The following is a 24,439-nucleotide window of genomic DNA, read 5'->3' as shown; positions in this document are numbered from 1 at the left end:
TTTGTGGTGGAAATGTTTCTTAAAAGATTATAACCAACTTTCTACTAAAAGTAGGGATTAGGAGAGAAGGTAGGGGTTGGGAATCAGGGAGGAGAATGCCCTTGGTCTCCTGCTTGTGTGGGACTAGCCTAGCTTGGGGTGAAATGCTCTCCTCTGAACACAAAGCTTAGTATAAACTGATGGATATCCCTACCTTAAAAGAAGAAGAGGTTCTTTTTGCTTGGTCCTCTATTTATCACACAAAACAGAGTAGTATTTTTATATTTAAATGTAAAAACAAGGGTCGGGTGCAGTGGCTCATGCCTGTAATTCCAGCACTTTGGGAGGCCGAGGCAGGTGGATCACGAGGTCTGGAGATTGGGACCATCCTGGCCAACATGGCGAAACCCTGACTCTACTAAAAATACAAAAAATTAGCCGGGCATGGTGGCAGGCGTCTGTAGTCCCAGCTATTCGGGAGGCTGAGGCAGGAGAATCGCTTGAACCCAGGAGGTGGAGGTTGCAATGAGCCGAGATCATGCCACTGCACTCCAGCCTGGGCGACAGCAAGAATCTGTCTCAAAAAAAAAAGTAAAAACAAAAAGATTATATATATAGTTTTGTGGCTTATGTGTGTTTTGCTAAGGGAAAAACAACATACAGGTCACGGGATACCAAATTCAAAGCAAATAATCTAGACAGAAATTAAGTAGCCCCTTTTGAGTAAGGAGTGAGGGAAGTGGTGCTTGAAAGTTGTTGATTTGCGGTTAGTCCTTCATGACCACTCTAGGGTTTCTGTGCCCTGCCCACCCTCTGGAGAAGACGAATACTGGTCAGTTAACAGACGACATGTTACTAGCAGTCACTTGATCCCCATGGCTTTGGTTTAAAAGACATATACTTGTCCACATGGGTTTAGAGGTAAGAGTTAGCTGGTCAACTTGAGCATGTTACTGACAGAGGGAATATTGGGGTTATTTTCTGGTGGGAATAACATGTCACTAAAGCAGGACTTTTGATATATTAAATTTTTAAAAAACAAAATAGAAGTTTAGATTTTAATCAAATCTGTAGAGTTTCTAAGTAATTTTTGCAGAATTGCCTGTTTGCTTTAACTGTCTCCTTCTGCCTCTGCTCTTGAAGGATATGGGGACAGGGCTAGAGTCAGAACACTTGAAATTTTGTATCCCAATGTCTTTTCTCCCAGTGTGAAATGTTCCATTCTTTTGTTAAGACGACCGAGCAGTTATTTTTTTCTTTTGTAATAAGAAACAAACCCCACCTTTATCTCTACATTTCACCTACCATTCTCTGGTTTTTGTGTTTGCTTCAGGGGGCCAGCTGTGGTTTTCTCTTGCCATGATGACTTCTAATCGCCAAGTACAGTATGCTCAAAGTCAGACAACTCCTTACTATAAACAAATTGTGTAACTGCCCAGAGCAGCACTTATAAATCAGCCTAACATAAGATCTCCAAAAAAAAAAAAAAAAGAATTAAGGAAACCCACTTGGATGATAAGTGTATAACAAGATGATCTGTGTCAATAATTGAAGAAATGCAAATTAAAACTATAAGCAGAGCCTTTTACACTCACTGTTTGGCAAGAATTAAAAAGTCTGATAATATCAAACAAATGTATGGAACAAATAGAGTATATAAACTCTGCTAGTGAACGTGTAAGTTGGTATAGCTACTTTAGAAATTTTAATAAGATATGAGAAATAAGATTATTGGTCATTATCTTATAAAGCTGCATATGAAGCGTACTCTGTCACCTAGTGATTTCATTCCTAGAGGAGCTCTTGCCCACATACATCAAGAGACATGTACAAAAATGTTAATGGCAAGATTGTTCAAAATAGCAGAAAACTTGAAATGACTCATATGCCAACCAACACTAGAATGGATAACTTATATCTTCTTACACTAGAATATTATATATCAGAGAAAATAAATGAACTGCAGTTACAAAGGATAATGTAGATGAATCTTAAAGAAGATAATTCTGTACAAAAATAAAAAGACAATTCAGCACTGTCATGAGTTACAGAAAAATAAAAAGGAATAAAGAAAAAAAGGACAATTCAACTATAATATGGATCCACTTTACAAAATTCAAGTGCATGTTATATACTATTTAAGGATATTTAATGATACAAACATACGTGGTAAAAGTATTTTTTTAAAACTAAGGTAATAAGAAACAAAATATTTAAGAAAATTACCTCTGCGGGACACAGAGGAGGGGCAGTAAACATGGGGATCTTCCAATGTAATGATAATATACTATTTAGGTACATGGGTGTTCATTGTATCATTCTTCATAACCTTATAGCTTATGTATATTTTATGTCTTAAAGTACTGACTGCTATTAGATTCTTTACAGGGCATATTTATCTTCTCAAACTCACTTCAAACATTTTGTAGATTGTATAAGTTAATTGCCAAGTTAGGGGATAATTCACTTTTACTGGATATACATTCTTTAGAGTATGAGACAGTAGATATAATACTTTATAATGGCAAAAATCAAAAACAGCCTAACTGCCTACCATTTTGCTAGTGATTAAATATGGTGCAACTCTTCTTTAGAACACTGTTCAGCTACTAAATAGAAACAAGTACATCTATATATGTACTGATATGGAAAATTTTCTTATATATTGCTAAGTAGGCAAAAGGGAAGTTACATAAAGTAGATATGAATCTATTTTTGACCTAAAATTATATGTATGTATGTATGTATGTATGTATATGATAGTAAAAATCTGGAAGGATATTTACACTAAAACCTGTTAAGATTATCCTGATAAGAGAGATACCAGTGATTACGTCTGGGATGTGGATTAGAAGAGTTTTGATTTCCATTTTAAACCCTTCTCTGCTTGAAACATACACATATAACTACATTATATAAGATATATAACAAGCATGTATTACTTTTATAATTTGAAAAAAGTCCTCAGTTTTTTAGAAGGGAAATTTTAGCATCCTATGAGAAGAACTTGCCCTAAAAGAAAAGCCCTGTCTTTTGTTACTTTATTACAGTTACTTTGTTACCATTATTATAGAGGATAAAGGAATAGAATTAACAGATTAAGGTCTCTAGAAGTCCTAAAGTCAGGTAGTTTCCTAATTCCCCAATGATTGGTATTAAAATGACAAAAACCATTTTGGAGCTTTTTGCTATTAGTACTTTCTGTGCTGTTTATTAGCTGAAGAACTAACTTCTAAGGCTTTCTCTAAACTTAATTTTAGCATTTACAATTATGGCACTTATAGAATAGCAGATACCCTTAGGCTACAAATATTTTTCATTTGAATAATCATATTTCTAGAAACAAAAAGACATGGAGTTTTTTTGTTTTTGTTTTTGTTTTTGTTTTTGCAGCTTTCAAATACAATTGATTTACTCAGGAGTTGTTTGAAAAAAACCAAATACATTTGGATTGAGGGGCACTTAATATTTTATAATTCACTATTTCATGGATACATAAAAAGAGACCCTGTGCTTCATCAAGCACATGCTGTTGTTGAACGTTGTATAGAGGCCCTTCGCAGTTATGAATGGACTTACATGTGATGTTCTTACTTTAATGTGTTATTTGTTTAATGTGTCACCCACTTGGGATTTGTTAGTATTTATATTCTTGATGCAACAACGTACTTATCAACAGGGATTTAACATGACATTCTGAACATTTTTTTACAAAAGCATAGAGTTTCAAGGCAGAGTGGCCAAACATCTGTGTCGATGTTTTAAGAAAGAAACATTAACTAAATGAACTAATTTTTAGGTAGTGATTCAAAAACTTTGGTAATTTTTACTTTTCATGACCTAGAAGTTATTCTTCTGTCTTTCCTATCCACAAGGGAAAATTAAATGGAACATGAGTACTGCCAAAAGGCTGTTTATCAGGTTATTTCAATGCCAGTGTAATTTTTTATAGCACTGTTTCATAGAGGTTATAGACTATTCCTACCTATCATTTCATTTCAAAGAACTGATCATATTTTAGTATTTTTTGAAACTGAGATTACTAAAAATCTCTCCAAAAATATCATGGCCTTAACTTTTTATTTTGTCAAATGTACAATTAAAGCTTTTTATGTGTCTACATCCTAGCTAAGATCTTTTAAAAATAAATTATAATTTTAAAACCCAGTGAAGTCTTCTATGTCCAGCATTATGTTAAATTGCATATACGATGAGGAACCTTCTCACTAACATAGAAATAGATCTCAGAAAATTACAAACAAATATAAACCGTTATTTTGGTACATTGTTTCTCCTAAGAAGAAAAGAAAATCTCTAATGTATACCTCTTTATACTCTGAAGAAAAGGACAAGTAGAGAAAACCAAGCCCTGAGCAGTTAGCAGTTGGGACAGTCAGATTTGTGAGTACACCCTTGGCCTCTATAAGTCTTGGCCATCTGGTTGAACCTGAAAATTTTGCGTCAAGCTGGAACATTGGAAAAAGAATAAAGTAATCCTTATTTACTTAGAATAATAGTCTCCAATCTCATCCAGGTTGCTGCGAATGCCATTAATTCAGTTCCTTTTTATGGCTGAGTAGTATTCCATCATATATATCTGCCACAGTTTCTTTTTTTTCTTTTTTCTTTTTCCTTTTTTTGAGTCTCACTGTGTCACCCAGGCTGGAATGCAGTGGCGCGATCTCGGCTCACTGCAACCTCTGCCTCCCAGGTTTAAGCAATTCTCTGCCTCAGCCTCCCGAGTAGCTGGTATTACAGGCGCATGCCACCACGCCTGGCTAATTTTTGTATTTTTAGTAGAGATGGAGTTTCACCATCTTGGCCAGGCTGGTCTTGAACTCCTGACCTTGTGATCCACCTGTCTCAGCCTCCCAAAGTGCTGGGATTACAGGCATGAGCCACCATGCCCAACCCAATATGCCACAGTTTCTTTATCCACTCATTGATTGATGGGCATTTGGGTTGGCTCTGCATTTTTGCAATTGCAAATTGTGCTGCTAGAAACATGCATGTGCAGGAATCTTTTTGGTATAACTTCTTTTCCTCTGGGTAGATACATTGCTGGATCAAATGGTAGTTCTACTTTTACTTCTTGAAGGAATCTCCACACTGTTTTCCACAGTGGTTGTACTGGTTTACATTCCCACCAGCAGTGTAGAAGTGTTCCCTGTTCACCGCATCCACACCGATATATATTATTTTTTGATTATGGCCATTCTTGCAGGAATAGGGTGGTATCATATTGTGGTTTTGATATGCAGGAAAGAGCCTGTGATTTTGAAAACTGAGGAATATTTCCATATTAGTGAGTATAGTGTAGAAATGTGGTTGGAGAAGAGATGAGAACAGTAGATGGAGTAACCTATGGTTAAAGTAAGCAGATTGCATTGTACATTAATCTCTGCTACCACCCAAAAGCCCATTAAAACAAAAGTAAACCACTTAAAAATATACATAAACCCACAGGCAAAACAGGAGAGGAGACAACAGCAACATCTTAGAAACTAGAAAGCTGATAGATGAGTGATCTTTACTTAGCAGACCCGAGAAAGCCTTTTCCCAAGTAGCAGCGGGAAAAGCCTTGAAGCAGCCCAGTTTACAAAACCCCAAAAGGCTCAGGAATTAGTAACATCATGTATCTCTGCGAGCAGAAGGACAAGGTGAGGCTGAAACATAAAAATAGAGGATTGGTTGAAAGATGCTTAAGATTCTGTTGGATCCCCTTCCCAGTTCCTTTCTTAATTCGGTGTAAACAGCCAGCTGCCTCTCCTTTACCATGGCAGAAGATTAGATGTTTGTTTGTTTATATATTTATTTTTATGAGAGAGAGGCTGTCATTGGCCTGGAAGATACTAGGTCTGGTTGAGGGAAATTCTGTCTTGCTGCAAACAAGGAGGTTGTGTGAATGCCAAATATTGAGAATGCCAGTGGGCTTTCCCCCTTTAGCTTCCAGGACTCTTGGCAGCCTACCCTCCAGGCAAGAGATTGTAAAACTGTTCTCTGAGAAATGTGACCAGCCAAAGAGAAAAACACTTTATTAAAGATGTGGAGGTTGACGTTTTTCAGTAGAACAGCTCTCCCAGGGCATACTATAATGAAGCTGTCACTCAACAAGCTTCATCCATGTGGACATTATTTTCTTCTGTCATTCTTTGATTTACTTCTCCTTTCAGGGAATGACCTAAACAGAAGGGACCATCAAACAAAGTCATTTGCTGCTCCCCACCATTGTTCCCCCAGTCTGCTTTCATTTTCCATTTTTTCTTGTAAAAGAACCATCCAGTCAGCACTTATAATTGTCCTATCCTCTTCCTTCTTGGGTGCCTGTATCACTCTGTACTGCCTCAGATAATCTCAGCTTTTATTTGTCCATGAAACTGGGTAAGCCACAATCATGGTTGCCCTCTGGAAACAGACTTAAAGAAATTAAGTACATTTTTGAAATCACACAACTAGTAAATTAAAGCAATGAATTCTAAATGAAAATCTGGTATTTTCATTTGCCTCTTTAGATCCATCTTTAGATCTTCTCTCAGTCTAAAATTCTCCCTAGGCAGTCTTACTCATCTGCATTACCATCTCTTGCTTCTGCCTTCCAAATCTCAAGCCTAAATTCATCTCCTAAATTCTGCTACTGCACCAACTTCTTAACTGGTTACCCTACCTCTGTCCTGACCCATTTCTATAATATAACTGTTCTCCATTTCCCCAAAGTGATACTCGTATATTTCAAGTTGTATCTTTTCACTTCACAATTTAAAGTCCTTTGCCTTCATAGTAAATTCTGATCTTATCTTGGCCCCTGCCTATATCTACAGTCTCATCGTTCACTGCTGTCAGTCCCCAGGCCTTACACATCTATTGCCTTTGTTTGGAACACTGTTTCTTCCCCCTTTCCTTTCTCCTCCCTGCTCCCTCAATCTTTCCTTTCCCTTGGCCAACTCCTACTCATCCTTTAATTTCAGCTTGGATGTCATTTCTTTCTGGAAGCCTTCCTCAGCCCATGAAGCCTGGATTGGTAGCAACTCTGTGCCTCTACTTCATCTTGTACTTCCCCTATACTATCCACCATGATCCTGCAGTAGCACTTACCACATATAATGATATTGCCTGTTGACATGTGTATTTCCCATTTTGTCTGGCATGGAGTAGTCTCTCACTAAAAATTTGTTGAATTAATCAATGAATAAATGAATGTATTGTAAGTAGCTGCTTACCTCAGCTGGTTAGAATTTTAGTCCCTATACTGAGTTTCTGTCCCTTCACAGGCCAGTAGCTTTTGCCCCTTTCTTGGCTATAATCTAATCATCAACCCGAGCCAAGCTCTATTCACCTTTATGTCTTTGTGCACAGTAATCTCTAGGTTAGAGAATGTTGACGGACATGTTGATAATTCATGACCTAGCTTGAAAGTAAACTTAAAGTTTACATACAGCTGGTCAATATTGTGCCAGTGGACAGGAGTGTCGTCGATATATTTAAAGTGCAAATGTTCATACTGCTGAGTTACAATCACCATAGCTGAAGCTTACACATCTGTATTTTTTAATGTCCCACAAGTAAATTTGATATATACCTAGAGTTGAAATATCAGTGTCCTATTATCTGGAGTAGTCATTTTTAAAACTTTTTCATGTTCATTTCTGAGCCCCATCATCAGATGTTCTGATTTGTTAAGTTTGGGAAGGGGGAGATCAGAGCTAACATTTGAAACTTTTCAACAGTGAAATGGGCAGCTTTGTAGAAATGCCATCCTCATCTCATACAGTGTGCCATCAAACACTCTTATAGTCATTTGTCAGGAAAGCTGTAAAGGATTTCTACATTGTCAGGGAGATTGGACTAAATGCCCTCTAAAGTGTCTCCTCCTCTGAATTTCATGATCTCAGGACACTTTTTTTTTTTAATCCCTGCTTACGAGAAGCATTCCTGGTTCTCCAGTTCATAACACAGTATCATCTTTGGTCCCTGCAAGGTCCCTTCCTTATTTTATTTATTTGTTTATTTTTATCAGCATTATGCTCCCAATCTCCCTCAAGCATTTAAATGTGCTTTTTTTAATTGACAGATAAAGTTGTATATTTATCATGTGCAACATGATGTTTTGAAGTATGTATACATTGTGGATATTTTAATGTGTTCAATATATTATTTTCTATGCAGGTGTCCTTGAAAAATGTATATTGTTTACTACATGTGTATTTTAATTTATGTAAATGGTGTATTATGTATTTCATTCTGTTTTTGTCTTTTGTCAGTCAGCATTATGTTTTTAATAAAATGTGAATCTCGAGTAACTCTGATTCCAAAATCAGATAGATACAATATAAAGAAAGGAAAAAAAAGCCCCTTTCTCTTATGAATGTAAATGCAGAACTCTTAAGAAAAATATTGGCTAATCTAATCCAGTAGTGCATTAAAAAAGTAAAACGTCATAATATAGTGGAGTTTAACCTAGGATTCTTTCAGTGTAATGCACCCCATTAATAGATTAAAGGAAAAGAATTAGGATTATCTCAGTCAGTTAAGAAAAGGCATTTAATAAAGTTTAATGCTATTTATTTAAAAGTTCTTAGAAGCTGTTATTAGAAAAGAGCTTCCATGTTTGGTAAAACGTACAGCAACCCTTGTAGTTAATGAAGAAACTTTATATGCATTCCTTTAAAATTAGAGCAAGACAAAGATGCTTACTATTACACTATTAACAATGTTATTAGTGTGTCAGTAGCTGTCATTATTTTTAGATAGAAAACCAGATTTCTGATCCTCTACCTAGAAAATGTATCAGAACAAACTATTTTTACTAATAAGATGATTCAGTTAGGTTTTCAAATATAAGATTAGCCTATAAAAATCAATAGCATTTATTTTCATCAGCAAAAAACAACTAAAAAGTAAAATTTTTTAGAAATTGTGCTTTCTACCTTTCCTCTCCCCCTCCCATTCCTTCTTCTTTTCTCTTGCCTTTCCTTTCTCCTTCCCTCCCTTCTTTCCTTCTTTCTTTCCTTGTCCAGGCACCATTAAACAGGCTCAGGGAGAGAAGTAATGGCAGCCAAATAGAAGCTGGGCCTTATACTTATAAACATTGAGTTTAAATGAGGTAGTATAGGTGGCCTAGTGAAGTCAGGATATTGTTTATCCTCAGAAGACAAAGCAAATAAGTAAATCTGTTGAGGGTAATGGTAGCCAAGTTTTTCACAGATAGAGAAGTGAGTACAAATATGGAAAAGGAGAAAGCTAGAATGAATCATATGGTTTTGGATGAATTTAAGCTAATGATGCTTATCTTTTTATAAATACTAAAATAACAGGTGGAAATGTGGGTATACGTCTATGTGTATATGAGGGGAGGAGTTAGGAATGCATACATATATTTCCTGGCTCTGTTCTGAGAGAGTCTGGCAACAGAGACACCCTATAGCAATGAGCATGTCTAGTGTCCAGATCTTGGTTTCTAAATATGAGTCTACTAAAAGGAACTAGGAATTCTTGAAGAAATGGCTAGCAGCAGGAGTAGGGCAAGGAAAATATTAGAAGGGCTTGAACATCTTTTTATTTCAGAAAGTACAGAAGTACTTAAAGAATCAGTGAACTCTAGTTGGATTTTTAAAAACTGTGGTTAAATATATATAACATTAAACTTACTATTTTAACCATCCTTAAGTATACAGCTTAGTGGCATTACGTATATTTATATTGTTGTGCAAATGTCACCACCATACATCTCCATAACTTTTTCCATCTTCCCAAACTGAAACTTCCTATCTATTAAACGATAACTCCCGTTTCCCCCTGCCCCCAGCTCCTGGCAACCACCATGCTACCTTGTATGTCTATGAATTTGGCTACCCTAAGTACTTAATATAAATGAAATCATACAGTATTTGTTCTTTTGTGACTGGCTGATTTAACATAATATTGTAGCATGTGTCGGAATTTCCTTCCTTTTTAAGGCTAAATAATATTCCATTGTATGTATATACCATGTTTTGTTTACCCGTTCATCTGTCAGTGGACACTTTGGGTTGCTGTCACCTTTTGCTTATTGTAAATAATGCTGCTATGAACATGAGTATGCAAACATCTCTTCAAGCTCCTGCTTTCAGTTATTCTGAGTATACAGCCAAAAGTAGAATTGCTGGATCTTATGGTAATTATCCTTTTAATTTTCTGAGGAACTGTCATACTGTTTTGCGTAGTAGCTGCATCATTTTACATTCCCACCAGCACAAGGGTTTCAGTTTCTCCATATCCTCACCAACGCTTGATTTTTTTTTTTTAATAGTAGCCATCCTAATGTATGTGAACCGGATATCACATTGTGGTTTTGATTTGCATCTCCCTAACGGGAGTGGTGTTGAGCATCTTTTTGGTTAGTGACAGTATGAGCAAGCTGCAAGAGTACCTGACCCTACATTGACCTCTGAGCATAAGCATAGATGCCGCTTCACTTCCATCTTCCAATCACAAAGTGACACTAACAGCACCATACAGAGAAAGGAACTAGAGGTAATGTAGTACCAGCTTAGCTAAATTGACAGTATATAGTCACCACACTCTTCTTCCCCGTCAGCATCTAATTTAACCTAAAAGACCTGTGAGGTTGTGAACGCAGTGTGTCTTGTTAGCTGAGTCAGCTAAAAGATTAGACTTTGTATATTATATTTAGACATCTCAGCACTGCAGCTGCTATATCTTACTTGATTTATCTTTTAGAGCGGTCATAGACATTTTTCTGTTCCCTTACCTGAAACTCGTGATAGGAATCTAAAGCCTGAGCTCATTGTGATCTTTCTCCAAATTCTCTAGCACACTTTAAAACAATGGACTAACCCCATTGTTCTTATTTGAACTAAAATATTTTATGGCAGTAACTATATGGTTATCTATAGGCACTTGATTATAGTTGTCCATAGGTGATAATTTATTTAATTAATTGTTTTGCCATTGCATGCCATGGACTACCAGTTTCTCATTAACCGCTGGCAAAAAACTTATTAATGCTTTTCAATCTAATGAGATCAAATAACTAATTCTAGATTCCAGTCCTTAAGTTTCATTTCTCCTAAAACAACTTTTGTTACAGGTTAGGAAATTCCTTAAGTAATACTCTTTATTTTCTGCAAGTCTTTATTATACTGATCCCAGTTATATCTGTCTAAGTGTATAGAAAAGACTCACAGTAATTTCCAAATATTCTGGATAATTGCTTTTGCAAGTAGAATTTAAAATAGTATCTTACCTAGTTATATCAAATTGTATTAAGTGTTTGTTATACATATATAAGTGTTTGTTAATAGAAATATAGGCCAGGCGCAGTGGCTCAAGCCTGTAATCCCAGTACTCTGGGAGGCCGAGGCGGGCGGATTACCTGAGGTCCGGAGTTTGAGACCAGCCTTACCAACATGGAGAAACTCCATCTCTATTAAAAATACAAAATTAGCCAGGCATGGTGGCGCATGCCTGTAATCCCAGCTACTTGGGAGGCTGAAGCAGGAGAATCACTTGAACCTGGGAGGCAGAGTTTGCCATGAGCCGAGATCGCACCACTGCACTCCAGCCTGGGCAACAAAAGTGAAACTCCATCTCAGAAAAAAAAAATAAAGAAATAAAGAAAAAAAGAAATATAATAGCCTGTCAGCAGTTGTAGATTTGGCATTTTTTTCCCCAATTTTTATTTCAGGTTCAGGGGGTGCATGTGCAGACTTGTTATGTGGTTAACTTGTGTGTTGCTAGATTTTGTATGATAATGGCCTCCAGCTCCATCCATGTTGCAAAGGACGTGATTTCATTTTTGTATGGCTGCTTAGTATTCCATGGTGTATGTGTACCACATTTTCTTTATCCAGTCAACCATTGATGGGCATCTCAGTTGATTCCATGTCTTTGCTGTTGTGAATAGTGCTGCAATGAACATACAGGTATACTTGTCTTTTTGGTAGAACGATTTATATTCCTTTGGGTATATACCTAGAAATGGAATTGCTGGGTTGAATGGTGGTTCTGTTTTAAGTTCTTTGAGAAATCTCTTACTGCTTTCTACTGTGGCTGAGCTAATTTACATTCCCACCAGCAATGTATAAGCATTCCCTTTTCTCCACAACCTCACCAACATCTGTTTTTTTTTTTTAACTTTTTAATAATAGTCCATTCTGACTCGTGTGAGATGGTATCTCATTGTGGTTTTGATTTGCATTTCTCTAATGATTAGTGATGTTGAACATTTTTTATATACTTGTTGGCCATGTATATGTCTTCTTTTGAGAAGTGTCTGTTCATGTCCTTTGCCCATTTTCTATTATTTGGGTTTGCTTGTTGGTTTAAGTCTCTTTTAGATTCTCAATATTAGACCTTTGTCAGATGCATAGTTTGTAAATATTTTTTCCCATTCTTTAGGTTGTCTGTTTACTCTTTAGATAGTTTCTTTTGCTGTGCCAAAGCTCTTTATTTAGATCCCACTTGTCTATTTTTTATTTTGTTGCAACTGCTTTTGGAGAATTCACCATGAAACTTCTGCCAAGGCTTGTGTCCAGAATGGTATTTCCTAGATTTTCTTCTAGGGTTTTTATAGTTTTAGGTCTTACATTTAAGTCACTAATCCATTTTGAGTTTATTTTTGTATATAGTGAAAGGAAGGGGTCCAGTTTCAATATTCTGCAAATGGCTAGCCAGTTATCCTAGCACCGTTTATTGAATAGGAAGTTCTTTCTTCATTGCTTCTTATTCTTGACTTTATTGAAGATCAGATGGTTGTAGATGTGTGGCTTTATTTCTGGGTTCTCTAACCTGTCTCATTGGCCTATGTGTCTGTTTTTGTACCAGTGCCATCCTGATTTTGGTTACCATAGTTTTGTGGTATAGTTTGAAGTTAGGTAGTGTGATGCCTCCGGCTTTGTTTGCTTTGGATGTTTGGCCTTTTTTTTGGTCCCATATGAATTTTATTTTTTTGAGATAGAATCTTGGCTCTGTCACTCAGGCTGGAGTGCAGTGGTGCAATCATGGCCCACTGCATCCTCAACCTCCTGGGCTCAAGTGATCCTCCTGCTTCAGCCTCCCATGTAACTGCAACCACAAGCATGTGCCACCACACTTGGCTAATTTTTTATTTTTTGTAGAGACAGGGTCTCACTTTGTTGCCCAAGTTGGTCTCAAACTCTTGGCCTCAAGCATTCCTCCTGCATCAGCCTCCCAAAATGGTGGGATTACAGGCATGAGCTCCCACTCCTGGCCCCACATGAATTCTAGGGTCATTTTTTCTAATTCTGTGAAAAATAACATTGGTAGTTTGACAGGAATAGCATTGAATCTGTAAATTGCTGGGCAGTATGGCCATTTTAATGGTATTGATTCTTCGAATCCTTGAACATGGACTGTTTTTTCCATTTATTTGTGTCATCTCTGATGTCTTTGAGCAGTATTTGGTAATTCTCACTGCAGAGATTTTTTCACCTCCCAGGTTATCTGTATTCCTAGGTATTTCACTCTTTTGTGAAAATTTGGTATTATATGTGTTTGACTATTTGAGAATATCCATAATATGTAGTAATGTGTGTTTTTGCTAGTCAAACACGAGTGTGTAAACCTTGCTAATCACTACCCATTCTGCGTCTCAACTTGGTATTGTTTTCTAGTAGTCATTGTATGACCTGTGAAATGAAATCTGTAGTATTTATTAATATATGTTATGTTTAAAGAACAACAGTAAAATATATCTCTGTGCCCACCACCCAGTTTAAGAAATAGAACATGAACATTGAAGTCCTTCAGAGCTATACTGCAACTGCTTTCACTCTTCCTCTCCTTTAGAACCACTGTCCTGAATTTGGTTTAATCATTTTTCTTTGCTTTTTCCTACAGTTTTACCCAATAAGGATGTACTCTTAAAATATAATTCAGTTTAGTTTTGCCTGATTTTGACCTTCTTGTGATTGGAATCATCCTGTTTATTCAGTGATAAAATAAGTATTCATTGAGCAGCTTATAATATTCGTACATGTTGCTTCATGTAGTTACGGCTTATTTATTTGCACTGATGTTTAAGCCCATTCTACTATTGAAGGATATTTCATTGCCCTGGCAATGAAAACGGTGTTGTAACTAAACACAGTGTTGTAATGACCATTCCTAATAGATGTCTCCTGATGCACTTGTGCAAGAGCTTCTCTTGGATAAATACATAGGAATGAAATCAGAGTCAAGAGTATGTGCAACTTCAGCTGTGTTAGATTATAACAAATTATTTTCCAAAATGGTATTACAAATTTATACTCTGACAGCAATATATGAGAGTTTCTATTGCCTCACATCCTTGCCAACTTTTAGTATTAAAAATTCTGAATTCTTAAATTCTACCAGTCCAGTGATTATAAAAGGACATATCATTGTAATTATCATTTGCATTTCCCTGATGACTAATAAATGGAACAATTTTTCATGTTCATTGGCTTTGCAGGTTTTCTATGTAAGGAAATGCCTTTTGCTTCTTTTGCCCTTTTTTCTTTTGCATTGTTTCTTTTTTTTCTCATTGATTTATGGGAGTTTTTAGTATGTTCTGAATACCAGTCCTTTGATACTTATACGTGCAGCTGGTATTTCTTCCTAGTTTGTGGTTGTCTTTTCTCTGTCTTTCTGATGTCTTTTGGCGAATATGTTTGTAATTTTAATGTCATCAACTTCATTAATCATTTCCTTGATGTTTTGACACTTTTTGTGTCTTGTGTAAGAAATCCTTCACTATCATGAGGCCATAAAAATATTCTCATACTCTCTTAAAATGTTTAGTTATTTTACCTTTCCTATTTAAGTCCTTAATCTATCTGAAATTGATTTTTGTGAATTGTGTGAGGTAGAGATCCAGTTAATTTTTTGCAAATGAATAACCAATTGCCCCAGAAGAATTTATTTCATACTGTGTCTTTTCACCACTGATTTGCAATAACCCCTTTTTTATATATCAGATTTCTATAAATATGTGACTCCATTCAGGATTTCTATTCAGTTCATTCGCCTATTTATGTAAGAGCATCACAATCTTTCTTTCTCTTTCTTTCTTTCTTCCTCTTTCTTTTTCCTTCTTTCCTTCCTTCGTTCCTTCCTTCTTTCTTTCTTTCTTTCTTTCTTTCTCTCTCTCTCTCTCTCTTTTCTTTTCTTTCTTTCTTCCTTTCTTTCTCTCTCTCTTTCTTTTCTTTTCTTTCTTTCTTCCTTCCTTCCTTTCTTTCTTTGTTTTTTTTGAGACAGGGTCTTACTCTCTTACTCTGTCGCCCAGGCTGGAGTGCAGTGATGTGACCATGGCTCACTGTAGCCTCTGCCTCCTGGGCTCAGGTGATCCTCTCACCTCAACCTCCCTGGTAGCTGGGTCTACAGGTGCACGCCACCATGCCTGGCTAATTTTTTGTATTTTTAGTAGCGACAGGACTTTACCATGTTGCCCATCACATAGTCTTAATTAAAGTTTTATAATAAATTTTAATATCTACCAGGGCAAGCCCCCATGCTGTATCTTCCTAAGAAATGTCTTCTGTATTCTTTCCCCTTGTGTTTCCATATCATTTTAGAATAACCTTATTCACTTCCATGAGAGCCTCTATTGGAACTTAAATTAAGATTACATTGAATCCATAGATTAATGTAGGAAGAATTGACATTTTGCAAGTCTTCCTATCTATAAACATAGTATTGTACATCTAGATCTTTAATGTCTTTCATAACACTGTATGGGCTGGGCACAGTAGCTCATGCCTATAGTCCCAGCACCTTGGGAGGCCTAGGCAGGAAGATTGCTTGAGCCCAGCTTGGACAACATGGCGAAACCCTGTCTCACAAAAAATACAAAAATCAGCCAGCCATGGTAGCACACACCTGTAGCCCGAGCTACATGAGAGGCTGAGATGGGAGAATCACTTGAGCCCACTCGAGGGTGCAGTGAGCCGTGATTGTGCCACCGCACTCCAGCCCAGGTGACAGTACGAGACCCTGCCTCAAAAAATACACGTATGATTTTTCTCCATGAAGGTCTCATACATATTTTGTTAAATTTATTGTTAGGTGCCCTGTTTTGTTGTTGTTATTGTAAATGCTGTCTTTTAAAATTGCATTTTCTAATTGCTTTTTTTTAATATATAGAAATACAGTAAACTTATCTATTAATATTGCAAACTTCCTTAATTCTAGTAATTTGCCACATATTCTTTTCTGTTTTCTATGTTGGCAATCATATCATCCAGTAATAGGAATGGTTTTTACCTCACTTTCTAAACGTTATATATATATTTTTTTTCTTTCTTATTTTCTGGCAAAGACCTATAGTATAACATTAAATAGAAGTGACAGTAAGTGCCTTTCTTTTAAAGTTTAATCATTAAGCTTTATCTGTGCTAAAAGTTTTGGTAGATATTTGCTATCAGGTTATTAAGTCCATTTCCATTCCTGGTTTAAGAGTTTTTGTCATAATAGGTGTCAGTTTTATGAAATGCTTTTTGTACAGCTCTATCTCATTCTTAATGTACAATTATTTTCATGATTGAAATCAGTTTATAATTTCTCAAATACTCCTTGGCTGGTATTGGAGCTAAGTTATACTAACGTCAAAAAATGAAATAGGGAGTATTCCTCTGTATCTCTTCTCTGAAACACTTTATGTTACAGTGAAATCGTGTGTTCCTTGAAAGTTTGTTAAAACTCACCAGTAAAGCCACCTTAACCTAATGTTTTCTTTGGGATAATTTTTTTTTTTTATTTTTACTGAAGAGACAGGGTCTTGCTCCATTGCCCAGGCTGGGGCTGGCATGCAGGGGTAGGAATCATAGCTTACTGCAGCCTCAAACTTATGGGCTCAAGTGATCCTCCCACCTCACTCTCCTGTGTAGCTGGGACCACAGGCATGCGCCACCATGCACAGCTAATTTATTTTTTTATTTTTTTGTAGAGACAGGGTCTCGCTTTATTGCTCAGGCTGGTTTTGAACTCTCAAGCAACTCTCCCACCTTGGCCTCCCAAAGTGCTGGGATTACAGGCATGAGCCACCACATCCAGCCTTTGGGAGAATATTTTTAATTTCTAATTATAGTCTCTTCAGGTTTTCAACTTTTCTTGAGTTCATTTTGGTAATTATTTCCTAAGAACATGTCTACTGATTAGTGGCTTTTTTCTTTTTTAAAATTAGTTTTGTCCATTTTATTAGTCTATAAACTCTTTGCCTTTGTATCTTTGCTTTCTGTCTAATTAATTTCTTTTCTATCTTTATTATTTCCATTCATCTAAGTTTTTCACTTGTTCTATTATTTTTTACTTCTTGGGCTGCAGGTTTAAGAGGTTCCCAAATTTTCTGAGTTCACAATGAGTCCTTAGTATCTCAGCAATATTTTCTTGGTGCCCCCTGGGCCAAACCAAATACCTGACAGCTTCATTTAGTAAATCTTTCAGGCCAAGTAATGTGTATTATATTCCTACAACTTAATAGCTATTTGGGAAAAAATATACACTTAAATTTTTTCAAAAATAGTAATATTTTTATTTCATTTAAAAATAACTACAACTGCTTACTAATGGTATATGTGCTCCTGTTGGGTACTGCACAGCTGCTCAGACTTTGGTATTAGACTGGCTGCACCACCACCATTTCTATCTTTTAGCATAGTATGTACTTTTTTTCAAATTTTTTTTTTGAGACAGAGTCTCGCTGTGTTGCCCAGGCTGGAGTGCAGTGGCACGATCTTGGCTCACTGCAAGTTCCGCCTCCCAGGTTCACACCATTCTCCTGCCTCAGCCTCCCAAGTAGCTGGGACTACAGGTGCCCGCCACCATGCCCAGCTAATTTTTTTTGTATTTTTAGTACAGACGGGGTTTCACCGTGTTAGCCAGGATGGTCTCGATCTCTTGACCTCGTGATCCGCCTGCCTCAGCCTTCCAAAGTGCTGGGATTACAGGCGTGAGCCACCGCGCCCAGCCTTAGCATAGTGTGTACTTTTTAATCACAGCAACCACTCAATACCCAGCTTTGCAAAGACACAGTATCATTAATAGTAATGTGGCATGATCTAATGTTGAAACTGAATTACTTCAAGCATATAATATCAAGAGATTCAGTGTCAATATACATTCAAAAATGCTATGTTTCCCCTGAAAATTAAAAATATATGACATCACTCTTGACATTTCCACATAGCACCTAGGATGACTTACTCCACAGTTTAGGAGCGAGGCTTTCAGACATTCTTTTTAATTATTACTTAATATTTGATGGTGCAGGCCAGCTTTTTTCCCCTTTGAACAAAATTTCAACAAACATCCTTGTATATACGTCTTTATTTACTGATACCTGTAGTTAATAAGTATTGGCAGGTTGCTGTCCAAAGGGCTATGTTTCATATCTCCACCAGCAGTTTTTCAGAGTATCTCCTTTCCCATATCCTTACCAACAACAGATTCAGTTGCTCTTGTAAATGTTGTTTGTTATATGGGCAAAAAAGGTGGTAAAAGTACATATAAAGAACTTGTTTGGTTTGCTTCTGATCCCCAGCACCTGAAATAGGGCCTCGCCCATGAAAAGTTTCAGTAAATATTTGTTGAGTGAATGGATGCAGGAATCAGTCAACTAACTTATGTTATTGTTACTTCAATTTGTAGTCCCTGCAGTATTAATTGAATTTGAGCATTATTTTAAATGCATGTTTAGGCCGGGCGCAGTGGCTCACGCCTGTAATACCAGCACTTTGGGAGGCCAAGGTGGGCGGATCACAAGGTCAGGAGATCAACACCAGCCTGGCCAAGGTGGTGAAACCCCGTCTCTACTTAAAATATAAAAAAATTAGCCGGGCGTGGTGGCAGGTGCCTGTAATCCCAGCTACTTGGAAGGCTGAGGCAGGAGACTCGCTTGAACCTTGGAGGCAGAGGTTGCAGTGAGCCGAGATCGCACCACTGCACTCCAGCCTAGGCGACAGTGAGAGACTCTGTCTCAAAAAGTAAAATAAAATAAATAAAATAAAATAAAGAAATAAAGCATGCTTGTTTGGCTTTTCTATTTTTCTTTGACTTGCTTATGTATACTTTTTGCCTTTTTTTCTTTTGGGTTAACTTTTTCTTGACATTTTGTAAGAGCACTTTAGTTTAGATATTGCACTTTACAATTTTTTCCCAAATACATTATTTATCTGTTGACTTTGTGTTTTAACTTTTGCCATAGAAAAGCTTTTAATTATATTTGCTTATTTTGGCTAGCCTTTTTTTTAATAACCTCTATATTTTCAGTCTGTTTAGAACATTTTCTTCATCAAGATATATATGTTGTCTAAATTTTCTTGCAAGATTCTTATTGCAGCTGGAATTTATAACTATACAGTATATTAGAAATATCCAGTTTAATTTCTTCTGAAAGAATGGCCAGTTATTCTGGCAAAATTTATTAAATAATTTGTCATTTTCCTACTAAATTGAACTATAATATTTGTCATGTATTGGATTTTTATACATACTGGGATTTATTTCTGGATTGTTATTCTAATCCATGGATATTTATTTCTAAACGAATACCATATTTATTTGATAAAAGGACATTATGTTCCAAAAGCAAATTATCCTACATTGATTTTTTTTTTTGTACTTTTTAAGCCATTCCTGGGCATTGATTATTTAATATAAACGTTAAGACAATACTGTTCAGTTCCCCGAAAAAAAAAATCCACTGGAATTGAGAGTGCAAACCATTTGGAATTGCATTCCATTTATATGTTAATTTTGAAAATTTAATATTATCTTTTTTTTTCTTTTTTTTTTTCTGAGACGGAGTCTCGCTCTGTCGCCCAGGCTGGAGTGCAGTGGCTGGATCTCAGCTCACTGCAAGCTCCACCTGCCGGGTTCTCACCATTCTCCTGCCACAGCCTCCTGAGTAGCTGGGACTAGAGGCGCCCGCCACCACCCCTGGCTAATTTTTTGTATTTTTAGTAGACACGGGGTTTCACTGTGTTAACCGGGATGGTTTCGATCTCCTGACCTCGTGATCCGCCCGCCTTGGCCCCCAAAGTGCTGGGATTACAAGTGTGAGCTACCGTGCCCGACCCTGAAAATTTAATATTTTCTTATAAGTCTTCCCATCTAATAACATCCAGTTTTCAATTTTTTGTGTGCCTTTCAGTAGCTTTTAAGGTTTTCTTACAAGTTTTTTGCTTTATTAGATGTATTCTTTAGCATGTTATAGTTTATACTGATATTGTGAGTGAAGTATTTTTCTGTTTCCATTTTCAGTTGCTTTTTTGCTATAATCAAAACTATTGCTTTTATATACTTATTTAATATCTATCCATTTTACCAAATTCTCTTATTAATTTCAGTTTTTTATTAGTTTCTTGGGTTTTCTAGACATGCAATAATACCAATTCAAAAGAAAGTTTTATATCTTTTTTGACCGTTTTTATACAATTTATTTATTTCATCTTCTTGTCATATTGTATTCTCCAGAACCTCCAAGACAATGTTAAATAAAAATCTGATAAAAATTATCACTGTCTTAATCCTAATAAAAACGGTTAGTGTTTTGTTATTTAGGATAATTATTTTTTATTTGGCTTTAGTAAATAATTTTTATTATCTTGAACTAGTTTTCTTCTGTTCCCATTTTGCTTGTTATTTGTATTGGCTGATAAATATTTTTCAATTGCTTTTCAGCACTTATTATAATGTTTTTCTCTTCCTTAGTGTCCTGATTTAATAGATGAAATTGATAAATTTTTTTCATTGATCCATGATTGCATTCCTTTATGCTTCCCACAAAACTTTATCTTTTCTCTGTGGAAGCTTGTAGGATCTTCCCTTTGACCCCAGTCTTCAGAAATGTTATAGTGATGTCCGCTGATGTCATTGGGGTATTTGCATATATTGTGCTGAATATGTGTCAAGCCCTTTTAGTCTGGAAGCTTTTGTCCTTAAATTCTGGGCAATTTTCTTTAATCTTCCTTCTTTTTCTCATTTTGCTTTTCTGGGATTTATACTATTCAGATGTTGGCCCTTCCTATACTTTGAGTATGTTCCTCAGAATTCATGTGTTAGAAATTTGGCCCCTGATGTGTTGGTGTTGGGAGGTGGGACCTTTAAGAGATGATTAGGTCACTGACAGTGATTAATGCCACTCTTTCATAACTGAGTTAATCCTCAAGGGAGTAAAGGAGTTCTTGCTCTCATGTGCCATGTTGGTTTGCTGCAACTATGAACTTGTCATTTACATTAGGTATTTCTCCTAATGCTATCCCTACCCCAGACCCCCACCCCTGACAGGCCCCAGTGTGTGATGTTCCCTGCCCTGTGTCCAAATGTTCTCATTGTTCAATTCCCACCTATGAGTGAGAACATGCAGTGTTTGGTTTTCTGTCTTTGTGATAGTTTGCTGAGAAGATGGTTTCCAGCCTCATCCATATCCCTGCATAAGACATGAACTCGTCCTTTTTTATGGCTGCATAGTATTCCATGGTGTATATGTGCCACATTTTCTTCATCCAGTCTATCATTGATGGACATTTGGGTTGGTTCCAAGTCTTTGCTATTGTGAATAGTGCCGCAATAAACATACATGTGCATGTGTCTTTATAGTAGCATGATTTATAATCCTTTGGGTATATACCCAGTAATGGGATTGCTGGGTGAAATGCTATTTCCAGTTCTAGATCCTTGAGGAATTGCCACCCTGTCTTCCACAATGGTCGAACTCATTTACAGTCCCACCAACAGTGTAAAAGCATTCCTATTTCTCCACATCCGCTCCAGCATCTGTTGTTTCCTGACTTTTTAAAGATCACCATTCTAACTGGTGTGAGATGGTATCTCATTGTGGTTTTGATTTGCGTTTCTCTGATGACCAATGATGATGAGCATTCTTTCATAAGTCTGTTGGCTGCATAAACGTCTTCTTTTGAGAAGTGTCTGTTGATATACTTCACCCACTTTTTGATGGAGTTGTTTTTTTCTTGTAAATTTGTTTGAGTTCTTTGTAGATTCTGGATATTAGCCCTTTGTCAGATGGGTAGATTGCAAAAATTTTCTCCCATTCTGTAGATTGCCTATTCACTCTGATGGTAGTTTCTTTTGCTGTGCAGAAGCTCTTTAGTTTAATTAGATCCCATTTGTCTGTTTTGGTTTTGTTGCCATTGCTTTTGGTGTTTTAGTCATGAAGTCCTTACCAATGCCTGTGTCCTGAATGGTATTGCCTAGGTTTTCTTCTAGGGTTTTTATGGTTTTAGGTCTAACATTTAAGTCTTTAATCCATCTTGAATTAATTTCTTTATAAGGTGTAAGGAAGGGATCCAGTTTCAGCTTTCTACATATGGCTAGTCAGTTTTCCCAGCACCATTTATTAAATAGGGAATCCTTTCCCCATCTGTTGTTTTTGTCAGGTTTGTCAAAGATCAGATGGTTGTAGATGTGTGGTGATATTTCTGAGGCCTCTGTTCTGTTCCATTGGTCTATATATCTGTTTTGATACCAGTACCATGCTGTTTTGGTTACTGTAGCCTTGTAGTATAGTTTGAAGTCAGGTACCATGATGCCTCCAGCTTTCTTCTTTTTGTTTAGAATTGTCTTGGCAATGTGGGCTCCTTTTTTGGTTCCATATGAACTTTAAAGTAGTTTTTTTCAAATTCTGTGAAGAAAGTTATTGGTAGCTTGATGGGGATGGCATTGAATATATAAATTACCTTGGGCAGTATGGCCATTTTCACGGTATTGGTTCTTCCTATCCATGAGCATGGAATGTTCTTCCATTTCTTTGTGTCCTCTTTTATTTCGTTGAGCAATGGTTTCTAGTTCCTCTTGAAGAGGTCCTTCACATCCCTTGTAAGTTGGATTCCTAGGTATTTTATTCTCTTAGTAGCAATTGTGAATGGGAGTTCACTCATGATTTGGCTCTCTGTTTGTCTGTTATTGGTGTAAGAATGCTTGTGATTTTTGCGCATCGATTTTGTATCCTGAGACTTTGCTGACGTTGCTTATCAGCTTAAGGAGATTTTGGGCTGAGACGATGGGATTTTCTAAATATACAATCATGTCATCTGCAAACAGGGACAATTTGACTTCCTCTTTTCCTAATTAAATACCTTTTATTTCTTTCTCTTCCCTGACTGCCCTGGTGAGAACTTCCAACATTAAGTTGAATAGCAGTTGTGAGAAAGGGCATCCCTGTCTTGTGCCAGTTTTCAAAGGGAATGCTTCCAGTTTTTGCCCATTCAGTATGATATTGGCTGTGGGTTTGTCATAAATAGCTCTTATTATTTTGAGGTACGTTCCATCAATACCTAATCTATCGAGAGTTTTTAGCATGAAGGGCTGTTGAATTTTGTCAAAGGCCTTTTCTGCATCTGTTGAGATAATCATGTCTTTTTGTTGTTGGTTCTGTTTATGTGATAGATTACATTTATTGATTTGCGTATGTTGAACCAGCCTTGCACCCCAGGGATGAAGCCGACTTGATCGTGGTGGATAAGCTTTTTGATGTGCTGCTGGATTTGGTTTGCCATTATTTTATTGAGGATTTTCACATTGATGTTCATCAGGGATATTGATCTAAAATTCTCTTTTTCTGTTGTGTCTTTGCCAGGCTTTGGTATCAGGATGACGTTGGCCTCATAAAATGAGTTAGGGAGGATTCCCTCTTTTTCTATTGATTGAAAGAGTTTCAGAAGGAATGGTACCAGCTCCTCTTTGTACGTCTGGTAGAATTCGGTTGTGAATCCGTCTGCTTCTGGACTTTTTTTGTTGTTGGTAGGCTATTATTGCCTCAATTTCAGAGCCTGTTGCTGGTCTATTCAGAGATTCAACTTCTTCCAGGTTTAGTCTTGGGAGGGTGTATGTGTCCAGGAATTTATCCATTTCTTCTATATTTTCTAGTTTATTTGAGCAGAGGTGTTTATAGTATTCTCTGATGGTAGTTTGTATTTCTGTGGGATCGGTGGTGATATCCCCTTTATCATTTTTTATGTTTTATTTTTATTTATTTATTTATTTATTTTTGAGACAGAGTCTCGCTCTGTCACCCAGGCTGGAGTGCCATGGCACGATCTCAGCTCACTGCAAGCTCCGCCTCCCAGGTTCATGCCATTCTCCTACCTCAGCCTCCCGAGTAGCATTTTTTTATTGCATCTGTTTGATTCTTCTCTCTTTTCTTCTTTATTAGTCTTGCTAGCAGTCTATCAATTTTGTTGATCTTTTCAAAAAACCAGCCCCTGGATTCATTGATTTTTTTGAAAGGTTTTTTGTGTCTCTATCTCTTTCAGTTCTGCTCTGATCTTAGTTATTTCTTGCCTTCTGCTAGCTTTTGAATTTGTTTGCTCTTGCTTCTTTAGTTCTTTTGATTGTGATGTTAGGATGCTGATTTTGGATCTTCCCTGCTTTCTCTTGTGGGCATTTAGTGCTGTAAATTTCCCTCTACACACTGCTTTAAATGTGCCCCAGAGATTCTGATACGTTGTGTCTTTGGTCTCAT

At 36.7% G+C, this 24,439-nt stretch overlaps 1 protein-coding gene across 7 annotated transcripts in view; it reads left to right on the top strand.

Annotated features, from left to right (window-relative positions):
• Positions 1-24,439, top strand: part of SBF2 (SET binding factor 2) — a 516,757-nt gene that overhangs the window by 331,926 nt on the left and 160,392 nt on the right. The window lies entirely within an intron of this gene.

Source organism: Pan troglodytes, chromosome 9 (genome assembly GCF_028858775.2).
Source record: "Pan troglodytes isolate AG18354 chromosome 9, NHGRI_mPanTro3-v2.0_pri, whole genome shotgun sequence".
NCBI lineage: Eukaryota > Metazoa > Chordata > Mammalia > Primates > Hominidae > Pan > Pan troglodytes.
Note: the sequence above shows the minus strand (reverse complement) of the source record. Positions and strands in the feature narration are given on the sequence as shown.